General features: G+C 43.6%; 1 protein-coding gene across 6 annotated transcripts in view; it reads right to left on the reverse strand.

The window, feature by feature from the left end:
- NCK2 (NCK adaptor protein 2) overlaps positions 1–25535 on the reverse strand; it is a 231045-nt gene that overhangs the window by 171279 nt on the left and 34231 nt on the right. Inside the window, exons 2-3 of one of the 6 annotated variants that reach the window (XM_069636905.1) lie at positions 19183–19258; positions 1040–1204 (exon numbers count right to left, since the gene is read on the reverse strand). The exons of 1 other annotated variant lie outside the window; for it this stretch is intronic. The gene's annotated coding sequence lies outside the window, so the exon portion shown is untranslated. Of the gene's footprint in view, positions 1–1039; positions 1218–19175; positions 19259–25535 lie in introns of those variants that run through there. 4 more of the 6 variants (XM_069636903.1, XM_069636907.1, XM_069636909.1 and 1 more) reach the window with 4 other exon arrangements.

The following is a 25535-nucleotide window of genomic DNA, read 5'->3' on the forward strand; positions in this document are numbered from 1 at the left end:
GATGTCATAGCTCAACCGTGTGTTGAAGATGATGTTGATCATTTGTCTCAATCCCCTGTGATGTTTCCAGAATGTTCTCAAGAATCCTCTATTTTATCAATTTCCTTCACGCAACACTCCCCTCGGCGTGCTATCTCTTCTAAGGCAGATTCCCAAAACCTGCAAAAATCCCTTCTCGCCTCTACCAATGAAATTGCGTTACAGGCGATGAATACGGCTTTGTTTACTTTAGCTAAGCTATATGAAACCTTAGATGCGAGGCTATTAGATCAAAACTTTCTATTAAAAGAGCTGCTAGAAAGCAAAAATGCGGTCATCTTGCCTGTCGTCTGTCCTTTAAATGAAAATACAAACATTATTTCTAGATCTGTTAACGCGCCAAAAAGTGTGGCGGAAGAAGTATCAAGAATGCCTGAGCCAATGCCTTTGCTCCAAGAAGTCAGTGTGAGCAAGAGAAATAAGAATGTAAGCTCTAACTGTGTGGGTCAGGACATGAGTGTAATTGAGACAATTGACCTCAGAGTGGGGAAGGATGAGGAAATAAAACTAGCAGGTAAAATGGCAGGTGTTAAAATCGATAAACCTGCGTTTTGTCCCGCTACAGACACAGAGACCTACAACATATTCAGTGTTACCAAAAAAGGGAAAAAACATAAACAATCCTGTATCTGACCTAAAAAAAACAAAGAATCAAAAGATCACAAAGACGCAAAAGAATAATAATTCTCAGCAGTTTATTAAGCACATTTCTTTACCTGATAAAAGTTGTCAAGAAAAAAAGTGCAGCAATTGTTCGGAAGTATACTGCCATCAAGAGGAATAAAGTTACTCAACCTCCCATTAAGTTATCAGCGGCAGGCTTTCGTAATTCTAATAACACTGTTCCGATACATGAGCCCCTTGATAATCTAGTGTCCGAAATTACCAAACAGGAATCGAGGGAGGTTTCTCCAAATTCTTTCACTATGGGGCAGCTGCCTCTGATGAAGGAGCAGAGGAGTTTTCCAGATAACCAATTGCAAAAACACTCTTTTCTAACCTTAGTTGAGAGACGTGAAGAGATCATGAAGTCGATGGGAATTTTCTTCTCCCGTCCCTCTGACCTTTCAAGGGCTCCAATAGATAGATCTTTTGAAGCTGCTTTTAATCAGACTGGTAGGCAGAACCCGTCAGAGCAGGGAACGACTTCTCTCCAGAGAAATAGCTATGATAAGTCAAGCATACAAACACCAAATGTGAACACGATGCCTGTACAGAAACAAAAGACCACAAAAGTGATACCGAGGAACAGACATGATAAATGCAATGATCACACTCATGTAAGCTTAATCTTACAATGCAGAGGTGGGGAGTATGGTCTTTATGATTTAAATCGATCATCTGTGCTTAACATCCTGCGTTCTATCCCAATTTTACAAGGAATTAAATCTGAGGATATGGCTCAAATAGAATTCATAAATGACCAAGACAGAGCAGTTGTGAAAATATGGATGACCTCAGACATAGTCAAACACACGATCTGGCAGGCAAGGGATGATATTCTCCATCTAGGGTTTCTATTGCACAATCCTTCGGCTACGCCGGCAGTGATAAATACTTTCCCCGCAAATGTAGCCAATATATTCCCTTCAAGTTCTATTAATGGTATAAATGGAAATATATGACTTAGTGGCAAATCAGCTGACCCTCTAATGATAAAATGTTTTACAACAGGTGAAAATCAATCACGAATGTTAATGACTACTGCTTTGAATAAAAGGCTAAATGAATGCTAGCTGTCTTGTAATGGGACTAGAATGAATGTTCAATTGGCCTCTTGGAATACAAGAGGTCATGCGCACCTCAGTTCGTCCTCAGCATCTATTTTTGGTATGTATGACATTGTCATGCTTCAGGAGGTTTGGTTAACTTCCTCCCCAGCTTGGGAGAACAATCAGGTGATTTTGGAACCAGCAATTAAACTTCCTAGAGGTCGTCCCAAGGTGGGCCTTCTTACAGCCATAAAATTAGATCATGGCTGGAAGATTGAAGCATGGGCCTCCCCTAACAGCTATACCCAGATGGTCCGAATTTCCAATAAGGATCATATTATTGCCTGTATTAACCTGTATTGGAATCATTTAGAGATCTCTGACAACCGTTTTTTCAAGGACTTGAATAACTGCCTGAATATGATTGACAGAGATCCTCTGGTGAAATTTATAATTATTGCAGGTGACTTGAATATGGATTGTGTGTGCTTGAAGGGGGGAAAATTACGAGAAACTAAAGAAAAATGGAAATCACTGATGAAAGAAAGCGGTTTTAACATGATAAATGGTTCTGTTGAGGGCGATGTACCGCCAAAAGCCACATGGCAGCAAGATAAGGTTACATCAACCATTGATTATATATATACCAACTGTGAACTTTTTTCCATGGTTACCTCTTTTGAAGTGCTGTACCAAACTAAAAGTGATCATAATTTGCTACATCTGTCATGGTGCTTACCAGTTAGGAATATTCTAGAATCTGGTTTGAAATATATGCCAAATCTAGAAGTCTCTACCAATGGCAACTGCTTTAAGTGGACTTTGTCAAATCTTAGTAAATTACTGCAGGCGGTTTTATATCCGAAAGATATTATAAACCCCGACTTGCAGTATATACAAGGGGATTATGTGAGTATGCTTCAGAATTTCAAAAAATCTGCTCGATGTAATACCAATGCTCAGAAATCCTACACGCATGCATATGATGAGGAAATAAGGTCAAGGAAAACAGCCGTTAGAAGAGAGATACGATATATTAATCAGCAAAATGCTACAAATAAGGTTCTTATGATATCCAAATGCAAAAATAGATATAGGAACTGGATCAAACAGCGGAAAGCAAAGATGATTTTGCAGGATGCACATACCATGTTGCATTCCATAGCATCAAAGAACTCTGCATTAATATGGGGACTGATTAAAACCTCCTATGGGGATACACAATCCATAAGACAAATTAATCCTGTTCCTGAAGAAGTTTGGGTTCAATATTATACCTCCCTGTATGCTGAAACGCATATCCCTGCCCGGTTGTATCAGCTGGATTATATTGGGAAAGACGACCTCGAGTACGACAACATAGATATTGAAATATATATTTAAAAACTGAATAAGTCTAGGGCCCCTGGTCCTGATGGTCTTTCCAATATTATGCTAAAGGGAAATCCAGAGGCGTGGGCTGCCATTTTGGGTGCGATCTTTGATCAAGTAATTACTAGCAGAAGAATTCCTGCCTCTTGGCAAAAATCTATTTTTGTTCCCATTTATAAAAAGGGAGATAGGCTTAACCCCAAGAATTATAGACCGATTGCTCTCCTTGATGCACCTGGAAAAATGTTTGCCCGCTTGATATTGAGGGACTTTAACAAATGGTCTCAGCAGGAGGGAATAAAAGATCCGTTCCAGACGGGGTTTATAGCTGGCCTTGGCACTTCTGTAAACCTAAAAGTGCTAGATGCCATTAAACAGCACGAACTTCAGCTTAATCAAGCGGTCTTTATGGCCTTTATTGATTTTGAAACTGCTTTCGACTCTGTTTCAAGAAAATTGCTATTTAACAAGTTAGTCAATAATGCATGCCCTGAATATTTAATTCATTGGATAATCCAACTTCATTCATAAACCTCAGTACAAATTCGCCTGAATATGGATGGCTCTCTGTCGAGAGCAATCAGCACGCACAAGGGATTAAAACAGGGATGTCTTTTAGCTTCAACCTTGTTTAATTTCTTTATAGCAGATGTGGTGCAGGATTTTAGAAAGGTTTTGTCAGATGCTCCGCGGCTAGGGAAATGTGCTGTTCCTTGGATGTTTTATGCAGATGACCTGGTTCTACTCTCCAAAACATCCTGTGGGTTACAAAAGTTACTCGAACAATTGGGAGAATATGTTAAACGAAATTACCTGGTCATAAATGTGTCAAAAATTAAAACTTTGAAAAATGTACCCAATAGAACATCCAAAGCTGCGCGTTTTTCGTGGTCGTTAATGGCGGAGCCGTTAGAAAATGTGACGCAGTATAAATATCTAGGGTTAAATGTTAATACATGCAAGGCTGATTGCCCCTACTGGGAGGAACTGAAAAATAAAAGTTAATACGTCAATCTCCCAGGTTCCATTATAAAATACAAATATTGTTCTTTCTCCATGAAACCTATCATCTTGTTTTATTGTCAGAAAGTAGTACCAACAATTCTTTACGGTGCTGAAACTAGATCGTGGAGAAATGAACTGGCCTGGTCAAAAATGGAAGGCCAATTTTGGAAAAAGATCTTGAATGTTCCCAAATCATTGCAGATATGCCTGTTGAGATATGAACTGGGATTATCATCTCTTTACTGCATGTACATGTGGAAACTATATAGTCTATATCGTAAATGTTTAATGACTCATCAAGATAATTCTCTTTTGCATATCCTGTCTGTTTATATGGAAAAAAGCGATCACAAAGTAATGGCCAAATGGCGTCTGCAAGTTGAGCAATTTTTATTAATAACTGAGGTCTCTAAGGAAATGTTGACATCTAACCCATGCAGAGCGAAACAGAAGATCATGATGTGGGACTGGATTAATACTTATGAACAATGCCAAAAGACCAAACATGCGTTTACTCATAGGATAATTGTTAAAAAAATCCGAACAGCTGAGAGTTATTTGTTGAAGTTCCCTGATGCTAAAGCTAGACTTTCCTTTTTAAGATTCAGAATGAATTGCTGGCATACAAGGAATATTTTGGCCAAACGGAACCTCATATCTAAGGAAGAGGACGTTTGTCGGTTTTTCAAAATTCCTAATGTATCTGAAACCTTATTTCACTTAGTCGCTGAGTGCCCCTCGTTACTGTACATGAGAATTGAACACTTTAGGAAACACTTTTGTACCTATACATCTTTATCTACTGAACTCTTTTGGTATAGAATTTTCAATACTCAGCTAACTACTGTGAGAATAGCAATTCTAAATTACATGAAGGCTTTGAAGTTGAAGGAAAATATCTGTGAATCTGAGCTGAATTGAGTATACGATACTAAAAGATATTGTTTCATTTTATCTTTCGTTTATTGCAATTATCATGTTTTAGTATTTTTAGTGTTTATATATATTTTTTGGGCTATTGTCTTAAATGTGCTAAAACAAAATTGTGATACTTTTATAGATATGAAAATGCTGTTAACCTTGTGTTTTATATTTTATATTTTTTTTCCTGTATATAAGTTATTGAAAAGTTGATTTTTTCAACTGTGTCAATTAAAAAAAAATAATAATAATAATTTGGCATTTCTTCAAGCAAAGGTTGTTGGCACCAATTACCAGGACATTACAATAGTCCAGTCTTGAGAGAATGGTTCCCGAGCGATGGTGGCACAATTATATTCAATGACAAAAGGTTGGATGTTGTTAAGTAGGCGGAGATAGTAGTGACAGCTTCTGTTGACATAGGTTTCCGTATTCATGGACGTTTCCAGCAGGATGCCGAAGGCGTTTACCGTACACTGTACTAGAATAGTGCAGTTCCCGATAGTAAAAAACTTTTAGTCAGGGCTAAACTTAAAGCGGGCCTGCTGGGAGCCTAAGATAAGGAGTTCCGTTTTGCTGCCATTCAGGCACATCCAGTTTCTAGTCATCCAAGACTTGATTAGATCGTAAGTGCCTAGGAGATTGATGGAGTCGCATGCATGATCACTGCTGACCTTCAGGACCATCTGTGTATCATCTGCGTAATTCGAAAAGAATACAGCTGAGTCCTCGAGGAGTGAGCAGAGTGGTCTCAGATCGAAGTTTAACAGTACTGGGGACAAACAGGCTCCCTGAGGCACGCCACAATTGATGGGTGCTGAAGAGGAGAAAGCATCACTACAGTAGACTCTGGATACCCGATTGGAAAAGCAAAATGGATCCATTTGATGGCCTTCATTGAGCAATTTTCTAGGTGTTCAAATGAAAGGAGGCGGGGGTCATGGTCAAGCACACCAGCTCTTTCACTGTACATGATGTTCAACATGTGGGTTTGTAAATCGACAAGTGCCTTCTCCATGCTGTGTGCTGGCCTAAAACCCGATTGTTGCTTGTGAAGAACGCCATTTGATTCCACAAATATTTGGAGTTGCGAAGTGCCAAACTTATCAAGAATTTTTAAGGAGGAAATTGCAGTTCGTAAATAGGCCTGAGGATAGTTAGCTCTTTGGGGTCCAGTCCAGGCTTCTTAAGCAGGGAGGGTTACCGTAACTACCTTGATTGAATTGGGAACAGAGTTGTCCCGGAAGGATGAGATAATCGGGCTGGTGAGGAATGCTATGAAGAGCTCTTAATACAAATTTAGGATTTTCGTGTGTTAAGGTTGCGACAGCCACAGGATCTATAAATCAGGGAAGGCGAGGCCAGTGTTTTTTTGATTTTATCCCTGGCCTTTATTACTTTTGCTTTGAAAGCAGCCCGCACTTCTGCGCAGTCCAAAACTGTGGGCTGGACTGATATAGACAGGGCCTTGGGTTTCCCAAAAAATTTTAGAATGTGAAAGAGTTTGCCAGTACTGTTTGAGGCCTCATTAATTTGGGCGTCTAAAGGTTTTTCTTGGTTTCCACAATGTTAGTTTTATAACGTTTTTCCATGGCTTTACATGAATTCTTATTTTTTGCCGCAGGGCAGATTAGCCACTGGTTCCAGTTTTCTTTTTTCCTTTTTTTGAGCTCTAAGCGGAGGCAAAAACCATTTTTGGTGCCCGATGTTAACCCTGATCGACTTCGACCCGAGCGGGGCTATCCTATCTAGCATGTCCAGAAAGGTGGTGGAGAAAGATTTCACCAGGGCAGGGTCTGAAATTCCCAGGCGCTGGGTGCTAAATGGCTCCTGGTTCGAGTGATTTGGCACCTGTTAAAAGGTGCATGCTTCAAAAACTGATTGTGCAGTAATTGACTACTACCACCACTAGATGGGAGCAGAGCATAACAGGGGAAGCAGGATGTCAGGAAACTGGAAATGCAATGACAGATACATTTGTTTCCATGTTTGTAGTGCTCCGCCGAGACAGGCCCATTCAAACTTTTAAAGATGCGTTAGATTTCCTCAGTTTCACAGGGACATCTAATTTATCCATTGACTTTACCAGGACTTCTTTATTGGTTTTACTGTTACTTTCAATATATGACATCAGCATCTACTTTGTTCTGTCCAATGTATTTACTTAGGGTAACACTTGCTTCAGCTCTCCCTCACACTGACATTTCATGCATATGTAATTGTTCAAATTTCTTTGCTGCACTTTTTGTTGTTGGTAGTCAAATCATCTTCCTTTTAAACATTGATTTAACATTAGGTTTTGCCTGTGTTTAAAATCGCCTTGGGAGTACTGTCCAAAAGATCAATCTCACATGATTCATTCACTTGCTTGCGAGTGTGTCGGTACGCCCCGTGGTCCCCAATGGCTCTGGGCCGACTCACTGGTAGTTTGTGGCATCTCCGATTTATGGTGTGCGTTTTCTGTAAAGCCCCCTCCCTGGATTTCCTTCTTACGCGAGGTGGGCGTCCCTTCAGCGTCTCCTGCAGCTCTGCGCTAACTCTGTGGCCTGGACCGGAGAACGCGGCTTCCTAACTCCACCGTACCTCCAGATGCTTCACTACACTGGTGCTCCCGGGGTCCTTCAGGTATGCCTGCTGTGCTTCTGCTTCCTTCCCGCCATGCCAGTGTCTGCAACTCGTGTTTGCGAGCACCGCATGAATGTGCCTGTCTTCTCCTCTGAGATTCTCTCCCGTAATGCCTCGCTGGATACTGCGGTTGCCATTTTTAAATGTCCCAGGCAATTTCATGTGAATGAAACTAGTCTGCACATTAGTCTTTGGACTTTGCCTAGTTTGCATTAACACTTCCCTCTTCCCCGTCTCAGTACTAGAGGCTTTATGGAAGCTAGAGTCTGTAGATGCAATTAGATTTCCAAAATGTGATGTTCAAAACTGTCAGATAAAGGAATATCATAAAAAGAAGATGTTTCATGTGTGTTGTGAATGTTGAGGTAAACATGGAGTTTTGTCTAGTGTGGCATAAAGAAATGTGTTTCTGATTTTCACAATAAGAGGAAATTATTGGGTGTCAACAAGCCATCAAAATCTTGGGTATTATAGGGTCTTCCTCAGGGAAAGGAGGGAAATAATGAGTCTCATCCAATGGAATCGTCCCCTCTCCCTCAGAGTTGTCATCTCCCTTGTGATCCTCCCACATAGAACCACCCCCGGGGTCAGGGTCAGGTAGCGGCCGCAATCCCCATGCCACATGAAAGGTCACTGCCTGGGAATCAGTGATGAGTCCATCAGATTCATCACAGCCCACATACAGGACAAGCAATAACAGGATCAGTGAGGGAATACCCTTGATGGTTTTGTATACTTTAAGACAATACTCGCTAGGACGAGAAATGCCAGATGGAATGTCAGGCTATAACAGCAAAGGCAGGACAACTTAATATATTGATATTTTATTTCTATCGCGCTCATACACAAGTATTTCAGAGTGTAACAAGGCAGGGGAGGGTAAAAGGGGAGAACAAAACAACGATTTTACTAGGCCCAGTGACATTGAGAACGCGCTAGTGCATGGGAGACGGGGGATGGGGGAGTGCATGGAAGGGGGAAAGTGCGGAGCAAAGGAGAAACAGATACATAATAAATAATAATAATGGCAACAAACAGTGGTAGTGAAGTCAGCAAGTGGCAAGTGCTGGATTTAAGACAGCAGACAGGGTAGGTCTGATAAGTGCAGGAAGAAAAGGGGGAGCTGTATGGGTCCAGATACAGACCCCAATGCAAGGGGTGGCCCTGAGGCAGTGCAGGATGAGCAGGTACCTGGGCCCAGAGGACAGAGGGTGGCCAGGTGCACGGTGCCAAGAGAGAAAGAGGATGTTGCAATAGTCCAACCTTGAGAGAACCAGAGCTTGGGAGATCATGAGCTTCTGGTGGAAAGAGAGGAAAGGCAGAGTAACTCTGAGGAGGTGCAGTAGGAAGGTTGACTTTTTAGAAACAGAGATTTGGGCGGAGAAGGAAAGTGTGGAGTCAAAGATGACCCTGAGGTTCTTAACCTCGCAGGTGGGGGTAGGAGGAGGGCCAAGGGAGACCGTCCAGAGAGTGAGGGAAAAGGATGGTAAAAGTGTACCGATGAGGAGGATCTCAGTCTTGCTGGCATTCAGACAAAGATCATTGGCGGCACGCCAATCTTGAATGGCAGTTAGGCAATCAGAGATGGGAGAGGAGGTGGCTGAGGGCAGCCTGAAAATGAGTTGTCATATCAGTGTAGCACTGGAAATATGAGCAGAAAAAGGCAATGCAGTGGCCGAGAGTTGCCAGGTATTGGTTGAAAAGCCATGGCGAGAGGTTAGACCCCTGGGGAACACCACAGGTAGAGAGGAAGATAGATGATAGGAAGGACCCAAGTTGGACCTGGGAGAGTCAAATAGAGAGGAAAGAGGTCAGCCAGGCCAGTGCCCGATTAGTGATACCCAGGTTATCACAGAGATGGTTGAGCAGGATGGTATGGTTGACCGTGTCGAAGGCAGAAGAGAGATCGAGTAGGATGAGGACTGAGGGAATGTTAGAGTCAAGATTGGAAAGCAGATCTTCACGGATGTTCGGGAGAGCCGTTTCCGTGCTTCTGGCAGCTCTGAAGCCAGACCGGTGGTCATGGAGACAGCCAACAGAATTAGAATGGAGGTTAAGCTGAGAGATGGCCAGCTTTTCCAGGGGTTTGCCCAGAAAGGGAGTAATGGAAATTGGGCGATAGTTAGCCAGACAAAAAGGATCAGCTGTGGGTTTCTTGAGAAGAGGATGCACAAGGGAGTGCTACAGATGGGAGGGGAAGGATCCTGAGGCAAAGGAGTAGTTGCACAAATCGGCAAGGGCCAGAGCGAGGGTGTCAATGTGGTCCTTGATGGTTTTAGAGGAACAGGGGTGAACCTGTTTTGACGAGGCTTTCATAGATCAGACTTGTCTAGCGACCTCATCAGGGGAGAAAAGAGGAAAGGACGAGAAGGAGGGTGGGGGGGTGGCTGAAGAAGGGTCAGCAAGCACAGATGGAGAGGGGAGAGGAGGGACAAGGGTGGACAGGATGTCCTGGGTTTTTGAGATAAAGGGTTGAGGCAAGGGCATTGCAAAGAGCCTGGGAGGCAACAGGAGGGGGAGAGACTACAGCAGGGTTGGCCAGCTCCTTGCAGATTTTAAAGAGTTTGGCCAAGTTGTTAGATGCCGCAGAGACACAAGCTTGAATGTGGACTCTGTTCCTGATGAGGACAGAGTCGGTATTGCCTTTGGAGCAGGCGACAGGCCAGTTTGTCAGAGGATGAACAAGAAGCCCTCCATTTCCTCTCAGCCGCCCTACACTTAGGTTTAAGTGTAGCTAGGTCGGAGTCATACCAGGAATTCGACTTGACTTTGGACTTCAAAACGGAGCCTCACAACAGGGGCAAGAGCATCAAAAGTATCAGAAATTGAAGAGTAGAGTAGAGGCAGGGCTGTGTCAGGATGTGAGACAGACAGTGGTGTAGGGAGAGGGGGCGGGGTGGCGGCGAAAGCCTCAACTGTAACACGCTTCATGGGCCGGATGTCCGGGAAGGTAGGTGGCAGCGTTGGGGTAGGCTTGGTTTGGGGGGGAAGAGAGGGAGAGATGAGAGGAGAGGAGGGAATGATCGCTCCAGGAGAGAGGAGTGGTCAGAGGGATGGAGAGGGGGGGTCAAAGGAGATCAGGACATCGAGTGTGTGCCCTGCAGAGCGAGTCTGGCCAGAGGGGAGGATGGACAGGGAGAGGGAGTCGCAGAGGTCACAAAAGAGTACAGAGGAAGAACAAGAAGAGTCTAAATGGATATTGTGGTCACCAAGGAGGAGGAGTTGAGTGGTAGAGGCCAGGAGGGAGGAGAAGAGGTCCGCCCACTCAGAGAGAAATTAGCTGATTTGACCAGGAGGTCCTGACAAGGGGCAAGTAAGAATTGTGCTCACAGAACAGTGAGGAAAACATAGGCATTCACATAGGAGCTGGCTAACACATCACACCACACCTAGCAATCAATAGGGAACAAAGAGAAGTGCAAGGGAAAACCAGGAACAGACTCCAAGAGAAAGTAAAGGAGCAGGGGGAGGGAAATCAATAACAACTGCAAAGCCTACCCTGCCACCACAAGGAAAGGAAAAGAGTACAAAATAGGAAATATCACAATGAGGTGTGCCTACAGGATCAAGATTACACTGGTTACACTGCGGAACAGTGCAAGGTCAAAGGAAAAAAACCACAGAAACTGGGCTGTACAGGAAAAGGAAAGCACTGAAACGTTCTGACTGAAAAACAGAGGAAGACAAAAAGGAAAACCAGGGAGAAGAAAATTCTAATAAAGCAAACTAAATTCAAAATCCAGGAACAAGAAATAAGAAACTAGGAACTAGACACTGAGCATGGGAACAAGGGGCCAGTAACAAACAGGAATACTGCAATAAAGGCCATCACTGGACTGAAGCAAACAGAGGATTTTAAAGCTGACCACCAAGCACACCCCTCAGGTGTGCGGTTTGCTAGCACCTGCCAGATAGGTGCTCCTTTACTTCAACCCACACTTTTCCTGCAAGGGTGGAGATGAAGCAGTGGGCCAGGCATTCTGGGAAGCATAGTCTTATAATTAAAGCAACATATTGGCTGCCAAAAACCCGGAAGGGAAGTGGAAAATATGGATGTAGAACTCCCAAATCACCACAGCACTATCTAGTAAGGTTCAGCAGGAAATTAAAGTCCAATAGGGAATAAACCCCAAATCAGGTCCCCAAGTGGCTGGAACGAGAGCGAAGGGGTAGCGAATCATGATCGATGCGGATTAACCTGCATCACCAGATGTCCTGACAGATGCTGCCTCTGCACCACTCAAGGAGGGTACCATGGTGCTGGGAGGTGGGGGGAATGCCACATGAATCTTAAACATCTCTTGATGCCAACGCCAAATGTTCTACCGCACTGAGATTGTGCCCAACGCAGTCTTCTTGTAGTGCTTGAATACAATTGTACACCACCACTCCTCATTCTTATCTTGCTGCTCGTCCACTTTGTGTACCGCCGCTGCCTTGCATCTACTACTCTTTGTCCCACCGGCCCCTCACATTCCACCTGCTGCGCCACATCTGTCTTCTCACGCCTTTATCATTCCCCAAGCAAGGTTCAAAATTGTTGTGACCTCTTTGGCTCCTGGGAAGGGGCTAGAAGAGCCGGATTATCTTGATACCAACATCTACCAAGAGCTACTTTTGGCTCCCCAGGCCATCTCATGCCATACAAATATACTTATCTGACAATAACTATATGTCTGGGAATCGTCAGAAAAGCTGCAATACTAAACCTCTAGAAGACATGCAAAGCATGTTTGTTCATATGGACTGAATGTAATACTGTAAGTTACATATTTTGCATACTAATTTAGAAGCGCCACATTGTGCAGCAGGAAGAAAGTGAGCAAGGTTGCATCACAGAAAAAGGAGGCAACCAAAGGACAGTAACAGATATTAATGCAGTGAAAAATGTGGCAGAGGTACAAAGTCGCTGCGCAGTCAGGTAAAGATTAAATAAGAGGTAGAAGCAAGACGGAAAAACTGACAGAAAAGAAAAGTAATATAAATAAATGGGAAATGAATTTAAAGAGAAGGTACAAAGTGAAGACAGGTAAAGCAACAAGGCAAGACACAAAGCAATACAGGAATAGAAAGCGGTTCAAGGAATGTGAATGTTTTGGCGCACGCCAGAGCAGAAAAGATCACATTTCACCATCTTTCAGGCACTCCATCCATGGGGCTGGACTGTAATACTCATGAATCACAAAGAGTAACTCAAGGTCAGAGAGAAGTCTCGACACCCAGGAGCCAATTCCAGCTCCTGCTTCATGAATACCATTTTCAACCCCTTTCAAAAGCTTCCAAATCTATGTCCCAAGAGGAGTCACCAAATATCTATGAGTTACTTCTCTTCTTGAGTTATGATCCCAAATATATGATTTACTTGTTCCTGTTCATTATTTATGCTAACATTTGTTGGCGGACAGCAGAGAAAGGTGTACATACATAAGGTTTCTGCAAAACGTTTCACAGTGGGTTTCTTTTTCACTTTTTTGGGGGAAAGGAGAAAAGGGCTTAGGAAAAAAGCAAACTATCACAAAGAACCTGTTCAAGGGGAAATCGAGACTTAAGAACTCCAAAAAAGAAACAATCCCAACACAAAGTAAAATTACACTAACATGGAATGGGATGTGAAAAAGGAAAGAAATTCTCCCATTGGCATATGTTCTCCTGCTATCTCCAAGTGTGAATCAACTGTTCGCCGCTGCCCCTTCCACCTGAAACCCTCCAAATCCCAAAAGCCAAGAAAAACCCAGAGCACCAGACAGCAAGAGCCTTTTTTCAGTCTGCAAAATCTCTGCACAGAAATCCCAGAGCGCCGAAAATGCAGTGAAGTTAGGGGGTTCAGACAGGTAGGGCCGATCCACTGAATCTGCATTGCTAGTTTGTGTGAATTTGGTCCGTTGGGTAGATTTCTGCAAGACTTCAGCTCCTCCTGAGGGGTCATCCAGTGGGAGCTTACATGGTGTTGGAGATGGTTTCATAACGCAGGTCCAAACGTAATAGGATGACAAATGGCATGGCAATGATGTTCAAGACACTATGATCTATAGAAGTTGGGACAAGACTAGAAGATGGAGCTAGCCAGTCACATAATGCCACAATATTTAGTTAGAAAAACATTTTTTACCTTGTAAGTGAAAAATGAAGGTGTACATTCAACTAAATTAACACAATTTAACCGAGTTCATACCTGGTGTTGTACCTCGATTCCCCTCTCTCATAAATCACTGCATTCCATATCATTTTGGGATTTAATCATTTCCATTTACTGAACATGTGTAGTCCTATATATGACTTTTTAGTAAAAAATAAAAACAAATATTTTTGTTCACATAATCAAAATAATTGTGCGAGCTGAAACAGACAACTTCTGTTAAAACAGTTGTCAACTTTCTTTGAAATAGCTTACCCTTTTTTATTAGTGAGATTAAAGCTGCCTGTGTATGTATTTACTGTAGATGGTTAGTTTTGTTTGTGTGTTGTCCCATATTTATTCTATAATGATAAAAAGAGGGTTGTTAGCGTAATTATGTATACCTTTCAAATCAAGGTTTTGAGCTTTAACAAGAATATTTCCTTCATTATCATTGATCTTGTACATGTATATATACTTCTCTGAGGACTGTCTGTTAAAAATAAGGGGCTGTTAACCAAGTGTGAAATGAGAATGGCTATTGGAAGGTTATAATATACAGGTACCTTTCTGGAATTAGGTCATTGATTTTGGGAAAGAAAATGAGAAAGGAAAATGGAAAGTAGCGTGCCTCGCTTACCCAAGGATCTTGCGAGTACCTTCTCCTTCTTAGCCGCCCTGTAAACCTTGAAGCGAATGCCCTTTGACATTCGCGTGTCTCCGGCATTTTGTTAAGATACACTGCAGTGGTCTATGCTGGTCCAAATATTTGAGTGAAGCTTGTTCTGCTGTTATCTGTGCTTTATGAGATGCAAGACGAAAGCATCCACTGCCGAGTTATGTGCGTTATCCATCATGTGGAAAGAAAGCATGCACGATGCTGCCTTTGCTAAACCACTTGTGTTGGGTGAGCAAACTTTGCACTGTTGGTAGCTATGGTGGGCTTGTCCTGATAATTAAGGAGGATTGTACTGCTGCTGCCTGTGCTTTTGTACCTCTTTAGCTAGAGTGCACACTGCCGCAGTCTGTGATTTAACTGATCAGTGAATGGAAGAGACGTTGGAAACTGATGTGCCAATTTCCTGGGGTTAACCTGTAACGCTGAATATGGGCCTGCAAATCAATTTCTAATATATGAATGTTTATTATTGTATATTGGGCTGCACTAGCTGTGCACGTCAATTTGCACCAAGGCATATTAAAATGGTGTAAGAGGTAGGTATGCAGGTATGTTCGGCTCAACGTGGGAATATGAAAAGTTTCTGATGGTATATGAGCTTAGAAAGATCAGGGCAAATTAGGGTTAAGCCAGGTGTTATGCTGCCGAGCAGGGCACATGAGGGTGAATTTAGGCTTTAGTGTTCCTGGCACAGGACTGCGCACAGGAATATGCAAAGCGGCATTTAGACATTGGAAGTTATTCACGACTGTAACAGCTGTACATTAGACCGTTAGGCTTCACCTGTGCATGCATAAGAAGGTGTTCTGGAATACGCTAACTGGGCATTGCAAGGCTCCACCTGGGCATTGGAAGCGGACTCTGGCGTAGATGTGAATGTGGGGCATTAGTAAATGGCAGTACTTTATGACATGACCAGCTGATGTTTGTGTACACTCCAAAATGTCATTGTTTGATCACTCACTTGTCGTAAATTGTCATTTTAGCCCTACTCAGAAATTGAAGGTTGGCACTCATGCACAACATGTATGTTCATTCACTCACTTGGAAAAAAGTTTCCCTCTTTACTGATCGTTACCATTAACAGTTCTATGTACAATTTTCTTGCTGTAATCTTCATTTGATGAAATATACGCATATCTACAATTGTTCTTTCTGACTTGTACCAAAAATAGAAAACAAAGACACATTGTTCCGTTTCTCAGTGTGCCGTAGGCAACTATGTCCTTTATTACCGAAAAAACAAATAAGATCAACAAGCTACAACGTTATCAAACCTATTAGATACTTGTGCCTGCCTCAAAATATCCCAAGGTGCAAGTCAGTTCGTGAAAAGCCCTCTGTGTAAGAAATTAATTTCTGGTAAAAGTGTGGTTCATGCAAAGGTCAGTTTAGATATTACAGTGCTGGCTCAGACCATCTGATCACACAGTATTAAGAGAAAAGTAAAGTATTTGGGCAGCACTTGAATCATAAATACAGGGCCAACCTCAGAATTAAGGACTGGAAATGGATAGCTTTATTTCATAAAAAAGGTTATCTGTACACTGGCCTTCCAAAAGCGGTCTCAAAATAAAGGTTAACTACATAGATATTTATTTGTATTTTGTTTAAAGTGCAGAGCAAGCTAGAGAGCAGCGTGTTGCTGTACAGTGTTTTGCGCTATCGTCTTTTACAGTAGCACAATACTGTGAGGTGTAGTCTGTTCGTTGGGCCTGTGCATCCATTGGGAGTAGCCCTTGGTCAAGTGTTGTTGAAAGCCACGTTTTGATAGATTTGCAGACGTGGCGAATTGTGGGGGCATTCCAAGCCAATGCCAGCATCAAATTCCAGAGGGTGAGTGTGTGACAATAGAAGGATTGTTTGCGAGTTTTTTCTTTGTGGTTGAGTTGAGATTCAAGCTAGTTGGTCGATTTACTGCACAAGGCGCATTTCCCACCAGATATGTGGCGCTTATCTTCGATTAATATAATGAACCAAGAAGTACATGACAAAACACAGTAGCTGGATCAATGCAAGGAAGCTTAAGTTTGACCACAATTGATTTCTACTGATGTCCTGCCACGTCCTAATATCATTCGACATAGCCCTGTGTTTAATATTGCTAAAATGGGCCTTTAACAGAATGGCCACTGTTCATCACCATGCTTCAAACAAAGCTCACCTTCTTGGTTCATGAGATCCCGAAACACACAAAGCAAACAAGGACTCTGCTCCCGGCCTTTCAAGGAGAGGCCCATACTACATTAAGAGTTAATTCAGAGGTATACATGTATTCAACACGTGGTATCCTACTTAAAAAGTAACCGTTGTTCCTTATTATGCATAATTAAATGCGTGAACCTTTTTAATTTTGTTTTTAAAAAGTGGGTAATTGTGTTTGGGGTGTACATACCAGAATGATGAAACACACTTCTGGCACGGCAGAAGTGTTAAACACATCAATAATCTAAAGAAACGATAGGCACGGCAGCTTGTACTGAAACGGAATTGATTGGGGTGAAGATTCCCAGTTCCAATAAATGTGTGAATATAAACATTAAGATATCCGAGTATCCAAGTATGACAAAAATCAAGTGATCTCCCGCAGACGCTGCAAGAATAAATTGAATGATTTATGTCAACTTTCAAGTACAGACACATAGTATTTATTTTAATAAAAGCATTCAAGTACGAAAACACACACACGAGGTGGCGATCTGCCTTTCTATCTCATTTCACCTTCACAATCATTAAATCACAGCCATAAGTAATCAAAAGATGTTACCTGCTCTACAACGCGCTATATACGTGACCTTACCACCATTAATGTCCGATACCAACCTTTGCACAGCACTGTAAACTGGTTTACTAATTTTTGTAGCGCCATAGTGGTTAAGAGAAGGGCTGTGCGGAAAGGACTATGCTTATGACACCAAAGCCCGTAAGGGACAGGGAAGGCTACCACGCTGCACGCGGGGGCAGGGGGATAACTCACAAGATTTTCTGGGCAGACCAAGGCCCCAGGAGGGTCACGGGCTCACAAGCTCACCTGGTTAAAGAATGTTCGTATCTTCAAACCAATGTTCCAGTCGATACAAAAATAAGTTGGCATATATTGCCCGCATTTGTCCAATTAATGAAACTGGGGTATAATTTGCTGGATTTAATGTATTGGCCTTTGTAAAGTTTGGGACTATTTCTACTTTCCTCCAAGTCTCTGGGACCTTGCCAGCAAGATGAAATGCCTTGGCAGTGTCGAAAATATGGGACCCAGAGATTTATATTTCATAAAAAGATCACGAGGTTTCTTGGCGGGACCTGGAGCTTTCGCTTTGGGTTGAGACTGGCGTACCATAATTACTTGTTTGAGGGAAAATGCCAAGCTCTTTAATGCGTCAATGTTTGTTATAGGTTTAGAGATCGTGTTCACCTGTGAGTTTACATAACTACAAAAAGATCAGCCATTGATTTTCAGGTATATAGCTCTCCTGTGACATTGTTGCTTGGACTGATCTAGCCGCTTCTATAAGCCAGAATCTTTTATTACCCTGGTGTTTAACAGCCGTTTTCAGTGTTTCCTACTTATTTCCATACATTTTTCATTTTCCCTATTCTTTAAATTCCTTAGATTCATATCTCAGCTTTACTACTAGGGGGTAAACTATCTGTCCCCTGGCTTTGTTTTTGCAGTTCTGCACTCCCGCACTCCTCAACTAAAACACACACAACGCACGGTGCACAACACACGACACATAGGAGCTTGTGCCCCTACTTTCACCCAAACAGATCAATGGATGTGTTTGGACCAGTAGTTCATGTAGTAGGAAGAGACGACTATAATTATGGAAGAGGTGAAAAGTATCTTTCAATGTGCATGAATAACTTGGTGCAAGGAAGTATTTCTCCCAAAAATAATTCTATTTTACAGTTGGGACATATTTTATCCCCCCATTTATAAAATGCTCCCATTGGGAACATGACTATGTTTTTACTCCCAATTTTAAAAACTAGGGAGTAAAGTACTCTCACTTCAAAATCTTATCTGCAGGGAGAGATATATGTATATTCACTGACAAAAAACGTTTTTAAAAAGGGACGTTATGGTTAAGTTGCACTACTAAAACACCTACAAAAAGCAATGGTAAAACATTGTGATGTCATCTTTGATGTCATGGGTGTTAGTTAGTCCTTGCAGTGCACAATGGTAGCGTGAGTTATGGTTGCTTAGCTTACCATAACTGGCGAATTTCTGGGGTTTTTCTGTTTTACCTGTAACCACGTTTTTCCATTGAATTTCATAGGTTTTTCTAGTAGGGCAATTTAACCATAACGTCCCTTTAATAATGTTTTTTTCACTGAAATCCATACGTTTTTAACAGGTTACTCTTAATTTGTATAGATGTACTGTACAGCATACTGAAGCCGGTGGCTCTATAGTAATACCCACAGTGGTTGCAAACAGTGCGTCTGTTCGCAGACATCGGTTGAAGTCCAACCTGCCGAGAAAGGGGGGGTGGTCATACAAAGTGGTACCATGCAGCAAAGACAAGAAACGCAGCAAAGACAAGAAACATATGCAAACAGCAGCAAGTGCGTGAAAGGGAAGGGACAATTCAGTAGTTGTACAAAGTCTGTACTTTCGAAACAAACAGCACAAAGCCATACGGTATGCAGCATAATGGAATGCACCAACAAGAGAAGTAACATTTGCCTTCATAAATCTTACCACACACCTGCTTTACATTCCAACAAAGGACCAAGAGGCAGGGTTAGGGATGCCAACTACTGAGAGCAGAAAGTGACTGCAACCTGGTAAGTATAATAAAGTTTATGTTATTATTGCACAATAGTAGGAAAGGAAAGCATGATGTTTTCTGTTTGTACGCAGCAATGGCAAACACCCTAAAGTGGCTGTAAGAGACTTTTCCGCATGAATAAATGAGTGAGGACGATAGCCCCATTGGTACCCGCCACAGTGTGAAAAGGGAAAGGGTTAATGCAAGGGAAAGCACCGCAGAATGGCTGGAGGAGAATTTCCTGCATGCCGAAATACCATAGTAACCCCATAGGTACGGAACACAGTGTGGAAAGTAACACAATTACAATATATTGCTTCATATTTACTAAACACGTTTGTTTTTGTTTGAGAACATACAGGAATACAAAAGGTGTACACCAGAAGTAGCACCTTTTGCATCGCAACATAATGGCACAGAAACCGAAGGAAATGCTGTAAATATGAAAGTAGACCGCCTGGACGGCAAAACGGATGAATTGCTGAACAATTGTGCCACCTTGAACATTTTTGTAGAAGAACATATTATGGAGAAAATAAGATACCACTGCTCCACCTGCACATGCCCTCTTCCCCATTTCCCAGCCTGAGACCTCAATCCCTTCTTCCCCTCAACACCAACTTGTAGAAATGCCGAAATCTCCAGTAGATGTATCTGCTTCTGGTCCCCCTTCCCTTTCCGAATAGTGGCTATGAAGGTGTGCTAATAAAGATTGACATGTAAATTGTTACTGAATTTATATGTGCCTTTTCCTTTGTTTTAAGAAGCCCATTTTAACTGTGAAGGGCACAGCACTGGTGGAGATGATTGCAAGCGAGGGAAACGGAGGAGTCGTACGACTGCCGCACCTGGCTGCCGTATGCGCAATCACAATGGAATCATCCGTAGGACGCCACTACGGGCTGCATGTTTGAATGCACAGAAAGACCTGTAAGTAGTTGTCGCACAACTTCGCACATGCATATCTCGTCCTGTGACGCCTGGTAACACTGCCCCTGGCCAAGTTAAGAGAAGAAACGTCTGATGTACATTTAGTAGGTGGAAGCGCTCACACACATCCTGCGAGTACCTTTGCACTTAAACATTCCACCTTCTGTATCGTGCACACGCAAAGGTTATGTAGAAATGTTGAGTGCACGTGTGCCGTAAATTTAAGTTGTCCTGGGATGCCAAGGGTATCCGTAGGAGACCTATGCACGTTAGCCACAAAGCATTACGGCCAATATGCGCCCCGAAGACAGGCGTCCAAATGGAGAACAATAGCGACGTCACCATGGTAATGGAACCACGATGCACGTGGGCCCTTATTTGGCAGACACGATCCGGATCCATGCCCATCGAAAAAAGTACTATTATACTGCAATGTATGGAGTGTTACAGTCAGAATGCATGCTAACAGAGGTCCTACACTCTTCCTTCTGCATGTAGTTATTGTAGGGAAAGATTTAGGACCAGTTTTCGGTTGCACGTGCTCCACAACAGTCCTATAAAAGGGCACACCCCACAACTGCGCTGCAATCCATGTTTGGCTTTCCAGAGAAGAGCAGCGGTGCACATTGGTTTGTGCAGAAATTGCTTTCTGACCAATTCTGTACTTAGAAAGTACCTCTCCGAGTAATGGCCACCAGGGCTTCTGCTACAACCTTTGACTCAGGAGCACCCACACCCTTACCAGCAACACCTCCTTCTGAAGGTCCCGAGCAAGGGCACAGGAGTCATAATGTGGAGAAACATCAAAAAATAAATGAGGATAAAGTAGAGGGAATCCCCATTGCCTGTGGCCAGCGTGGGTCATGGGTGTGGAAACTATTTACGACCGTTGGGGATGTGCCAAAATCTCATGCAAACCAGATACAATGCACTGAGTGCTCAGTCGCGAAAAACCTGGCTTGTACAGCTACGGCACCACCTCGAAGCGGCGACACCTGAAATGAAACCACAAGGCAGCTGTTCAGAGGTTTGTCCCCTTCCAAGAAGGCAGTAGGTTATTTTCCTCTACAGCATCCACTGCATCTGCTCCTGCCACCATTAGGGACGGTCCAGAGGGCCCGCATGTCCCGCAACAAGCCTTGCAGGCCATACGCACCGCAACAGTCCCGTACCTTTCAAAGGTCTCGGTACTGTGCATGTACTGCGACGCGGTACTGTGAAGAGGGGAACAATTTCGAAGTGCTTTTGAGGCTTCGGTCCGGGACCATGACAAAGAGTGCCCCCTACCCAAGTGAGGTCCACCCCACATCTTCTGCTATGCACGTGCAATTTCTTATCCCTATGGTTGGTGCCCTTTGCCAAACCTCCCTTCCATTCCTGTCCTTCTGTGGCGTGTCATTGGCGTGTCATAACAGGAAAAATGCTATACAACCAGAAGGGGGTCGGGGGGCGCAATGGTGTGGGGAACAAAAAGGTTCTTTTCAGAGCCACCTTACACTGTTCAAAAATAGAATTTGAATGAAAGCATGCAGGCGGTGGCGCAGCCTATAAGCACCGCGTACAGGGTTGTCAACAATGGGTGGCAGGACTCCGTCAAAAACAATGTACTCTGAAAAGAGCCTTTTTGTGCCATTTGTGTTTGCAACGTTCGAAGTGGTGAAAAATGCTTGCTAAACTTGCAGGAAGCGCTGCATTGCATTTTGGATATTACGCAGAAACAGCTCATTGCCAGCATCAGTAAAATGGACTCCATCTAAACGAAAAATGTTGCTACCACGAAACGTAATGTTTTCATTGTGGAAGGAGAACATGCCAACGTCTTGCAAAAAAAGCGCACACAGCCTTGTTCACATTGCACTACGCGAACGCCATTTGTGGCCCACGTGAGGAAGAACGCAGCCACATCTGTCTCTGGGAAATGAGAGAAAAAATGATGTGCGACTTTGAAATATTTCCAATGAGTTGCCCAAATGTCTCCGTCATCGCACACTGCAGTGAGATGCCGCTAGCATGTCCTAAACTGTTACCTCCACAATGAACAATAATAATGTCTGGATGAGCGAGCGTCACCAAACTGGTACAAAGAGGACCCACATGGAGCCACTTCATCCCGCGTATTCCGTACCAGTGGACATCGACATTATGGAACTCAAGGCGTGCTGCCACTGCACAGCGTTCTGCGTAAACCTGTACCCAATGTATCCAGGAGTCGCCCAAAAGCCATTTAGTCCACCTACTGAATGGCACAACTATATGCATAGCCTTCTCCACTCCTATTTGCAATCAGACGTTCTGGCACAGTCTGTTGCTACACACCACACCCAGGAAATCGTATTGACCAATCCAAACTCCTACACAGTCCCATTTCACATTTCAGACACCCTGAAAAGAGCCTGATGTAGCACGTGCGCACCTCGAAATGGCGCAGCTTCCGCTAACATTTTGGACTGTGGGGGGGGCTGCGCAAACACATTTGAAACATTATAGAGAATGGCCGCTTTGTTGGTAGTTGTGAAAAGATTTTTTTTTTGTAAAGCGATGTGTAAAGAAGAACAAGTTACTTACCAACTGTAACGTTCTTTCGATTGGATGTTCCTCCACGTATTCCTCATCTTAGATATAGGTATCTTCCAGCTTTGCAAAAATGTTTTCACCAGAGGGCGCTGTGCTCGAGGTCGCGGCGGCAATGTCCCCCGAAGGGCTGCCGTCGAGCCTCGACGTCACGCGCAGTATAAAGGGCTCGATCCGCGCCCATTGGCTTCAGTACTGTTTTTACGATATGACGAACTGCATCAGTAGTTGACCAGGCATTCATTGACCTCCAGCTCTTAAGGAATTAGAGAGCAATTGGCGTGTAGGCTGGGAGGGTCGATGAGGAATACTTGCGAGAAACATCCAAATCAAAAGAACGTTACAGTTGGTAAGTAACTTGTTCTTCGAATGGATTGTTTCCTCCCACATATTCCTCATCTAAGATAGGCTCCCAAAGCAGTATGAATTCGGAGGAGGGAGAACCAGAAAAGTTAATCATGAACCGTGTGAAGGACAGCTTTTGAAAAAAGGCCACCTTGATTGATGTGGAGGAGGCCAAGTAATAGTGCATCACAAAGGTGTGCATTGACGACCAGGTGGCCACTGCACAAATTATCTTGCACCGGGACACCCCTCTGACGAGCCGTTGAAGTCACCATGCCTCTAGATGAATGGGCCCTTAGCCCCTCTGGAGGCTCTTTCCCAGCCAATTTATAGCATTCAGTAATTGCCAAAATTATCCATCTGGACAGAATCTGTTTTGATACCGCTAGACCTGAGAAAGAGTTGGTCAATTTGCAGAAATTTAGCCAATCTGGAGATATATAAACTGAGAGCCCTTTTCGGGTCCAGTCTGTGTAGCCTTTCTTCCTCCTTACTTGCATGCGGAGGAGGATAGAAAGAAGGTAAAGTAATTTTCTGTGACAGGTGGAAGTCAGAGACTACTTTAGGTTAAAAAAAAAAAGGGTTTGGCCCTAAGAGTAACTTTATCCCTATGGAAAATGGTGTGAGGAGGCTTACAAGACAGCGCCTAAAACTCACTCACCCTGCGGGCTGATTTAATTGCCATTAGCAGAATTGTTTTCAAAGTGAGGAGCCTTAACGGGCAAGAATGTAATTGCTCAAAAGGGGTACATGTGAGAAATTTTAGAACTAAATTTAAATCCCAGATGGGTACCTGAAAGGGTGTTGGAGGGTACACATTTGTGAGCCCTTTCAGAAATTGAATAACTAAGGGCATTTTAAAATAAGACACCTCTTCTGAGGTACGCTTGAAAATAGAAAGCACGTCCAAGTATTCCATTATGGTGCCAACTTTGAGCCCCAAATTGGCCAAGTGTAACAGGAAAGAGAGTACCATATGACTTATATAGGAATCGGTCCACATTATTTTCTGAACTTGTTCCAACGACACCGGTACAAGGACTTTGTTGCTGGCCTTCTGGCCAAAAGCAAAATCTCCATCACGTCATCCGGAAGGTCCCAATCGTTATACCTCAACCTCTCAGAAGCCATGCGTGAAGGTTGAGCGTTTTGAACTCGGGATGGAGAACCCGACCTTCCTCTTGCGAGATGAGATCCTCTCTTTGTTGAAGACGTACTGCAAGGCAGGTGGACATGCCCAGGAGGTCCGGGTACCACGTTCACCTGGCCCAATCTGGGCCAATCAGAATCATGGTTTTCCTGAACGTTCTCAACCTCCAGATTACGTGAAGAATGACAGGGACTGGAGGAAACGCGTGCAGGAATGGAACTTCCCAGTCCACTATGAACGCGTCCCCTAGAGCTCCTCTCGGAGGAAATTCCCTTGAGCAGTACTGTTCGCACTTCCGATTCACCTCGGTCGCGAACAGATCCACTTGAGGGGTTCCCCAAAGGGTGAAGATCTCTTGAAGGACTTCCTGAGCTAATTCCCGCTGCTCAGAGCGTCCGCCGTCGTGTTCTTCTCTCCGGCTAGGTGAACTGCTGATAGAGAGATTTCTTCTTGTATTGCCCAGAACCAGAGCTCCATTGCCTCTCTGCACAGTGGTAGTGACCCTATAGCTCCTCTTTTGTTGAGGTAGTACATTGTCACTGTGTTGTCCATCATTATCAGGACATTCCTTCCCCGTACAGATGGCAGGAAGGCCTTCGGCGCTCGTCTGATTGCCCTCAGCTCCAAAAGGTTGTTGTGTAGTTTGGACTCCACTGACTGTTGATTTTTAGATCATTGTTGGGGGCTCCCCACCCTGCGAGTGAGGCATCCGTCACTACAGTCATCTCCGGCCATGGTTGCCAAAAAGATTCTCCTCTGAGGATAGTGTCTCTGCAAGCCCATCATAGAAGATCCTGAGCCACTGTGGTCGGGACTTGTAAAAAGTCTGACATATCCCCTGAAAACTGGGACCATTGAGTCCTGAGGGCCCATTGAAGGGTTCTCATCCTCAATCTGGCCTCCGGCACCAGAAAAATGCAGGATGCCATGAGGCCGAGCAACCTCAGAAAATCAGAAGCCGGCAGATGTTGGGCATTCTGAAACTTTGTTACCATCTGCAGAATGTGGTGAGCTCTCTACTCGGGAGGTGAGGCTTTGCCCGAGGAAGTATCCAGCACTGCTCCGATGAATTGGAGCTTTTGGAGTGGAATAATTTGTGACTTCTTGTAACTGAGGGAGAAGCCCAGTCTGTGCAAGAAGTGGCAGCTCATGGTCAGATGTTCCTGAGCTCGTTCGGATGAATTTGCCCTGATTAACCAATCATCTAGGTAAGGGTAGACGTGAATCCCCCCTCTCCTGAGACTCGCTGCCACCACAGCCATCAGCTTGGTGAAAACCCTCGGGGTGGAGGTCA

The sequence above is a fragment of the Ambystoma mexicanum genome, chromosome 7p, assembly GCF_040938575.1.
Source record: "Ambystoma mexicanum isolate Mex_15411 chromosome 7p, UKY_AmexF1_1, whole genome shotgun sequence".
Classification (NCBI taxonomy): Eukaryota; Metazoa; Chordata; class Amphibia; order Caudata; family Ambystomatidae; genus Ambystoma; species Ambystoma mexicanum.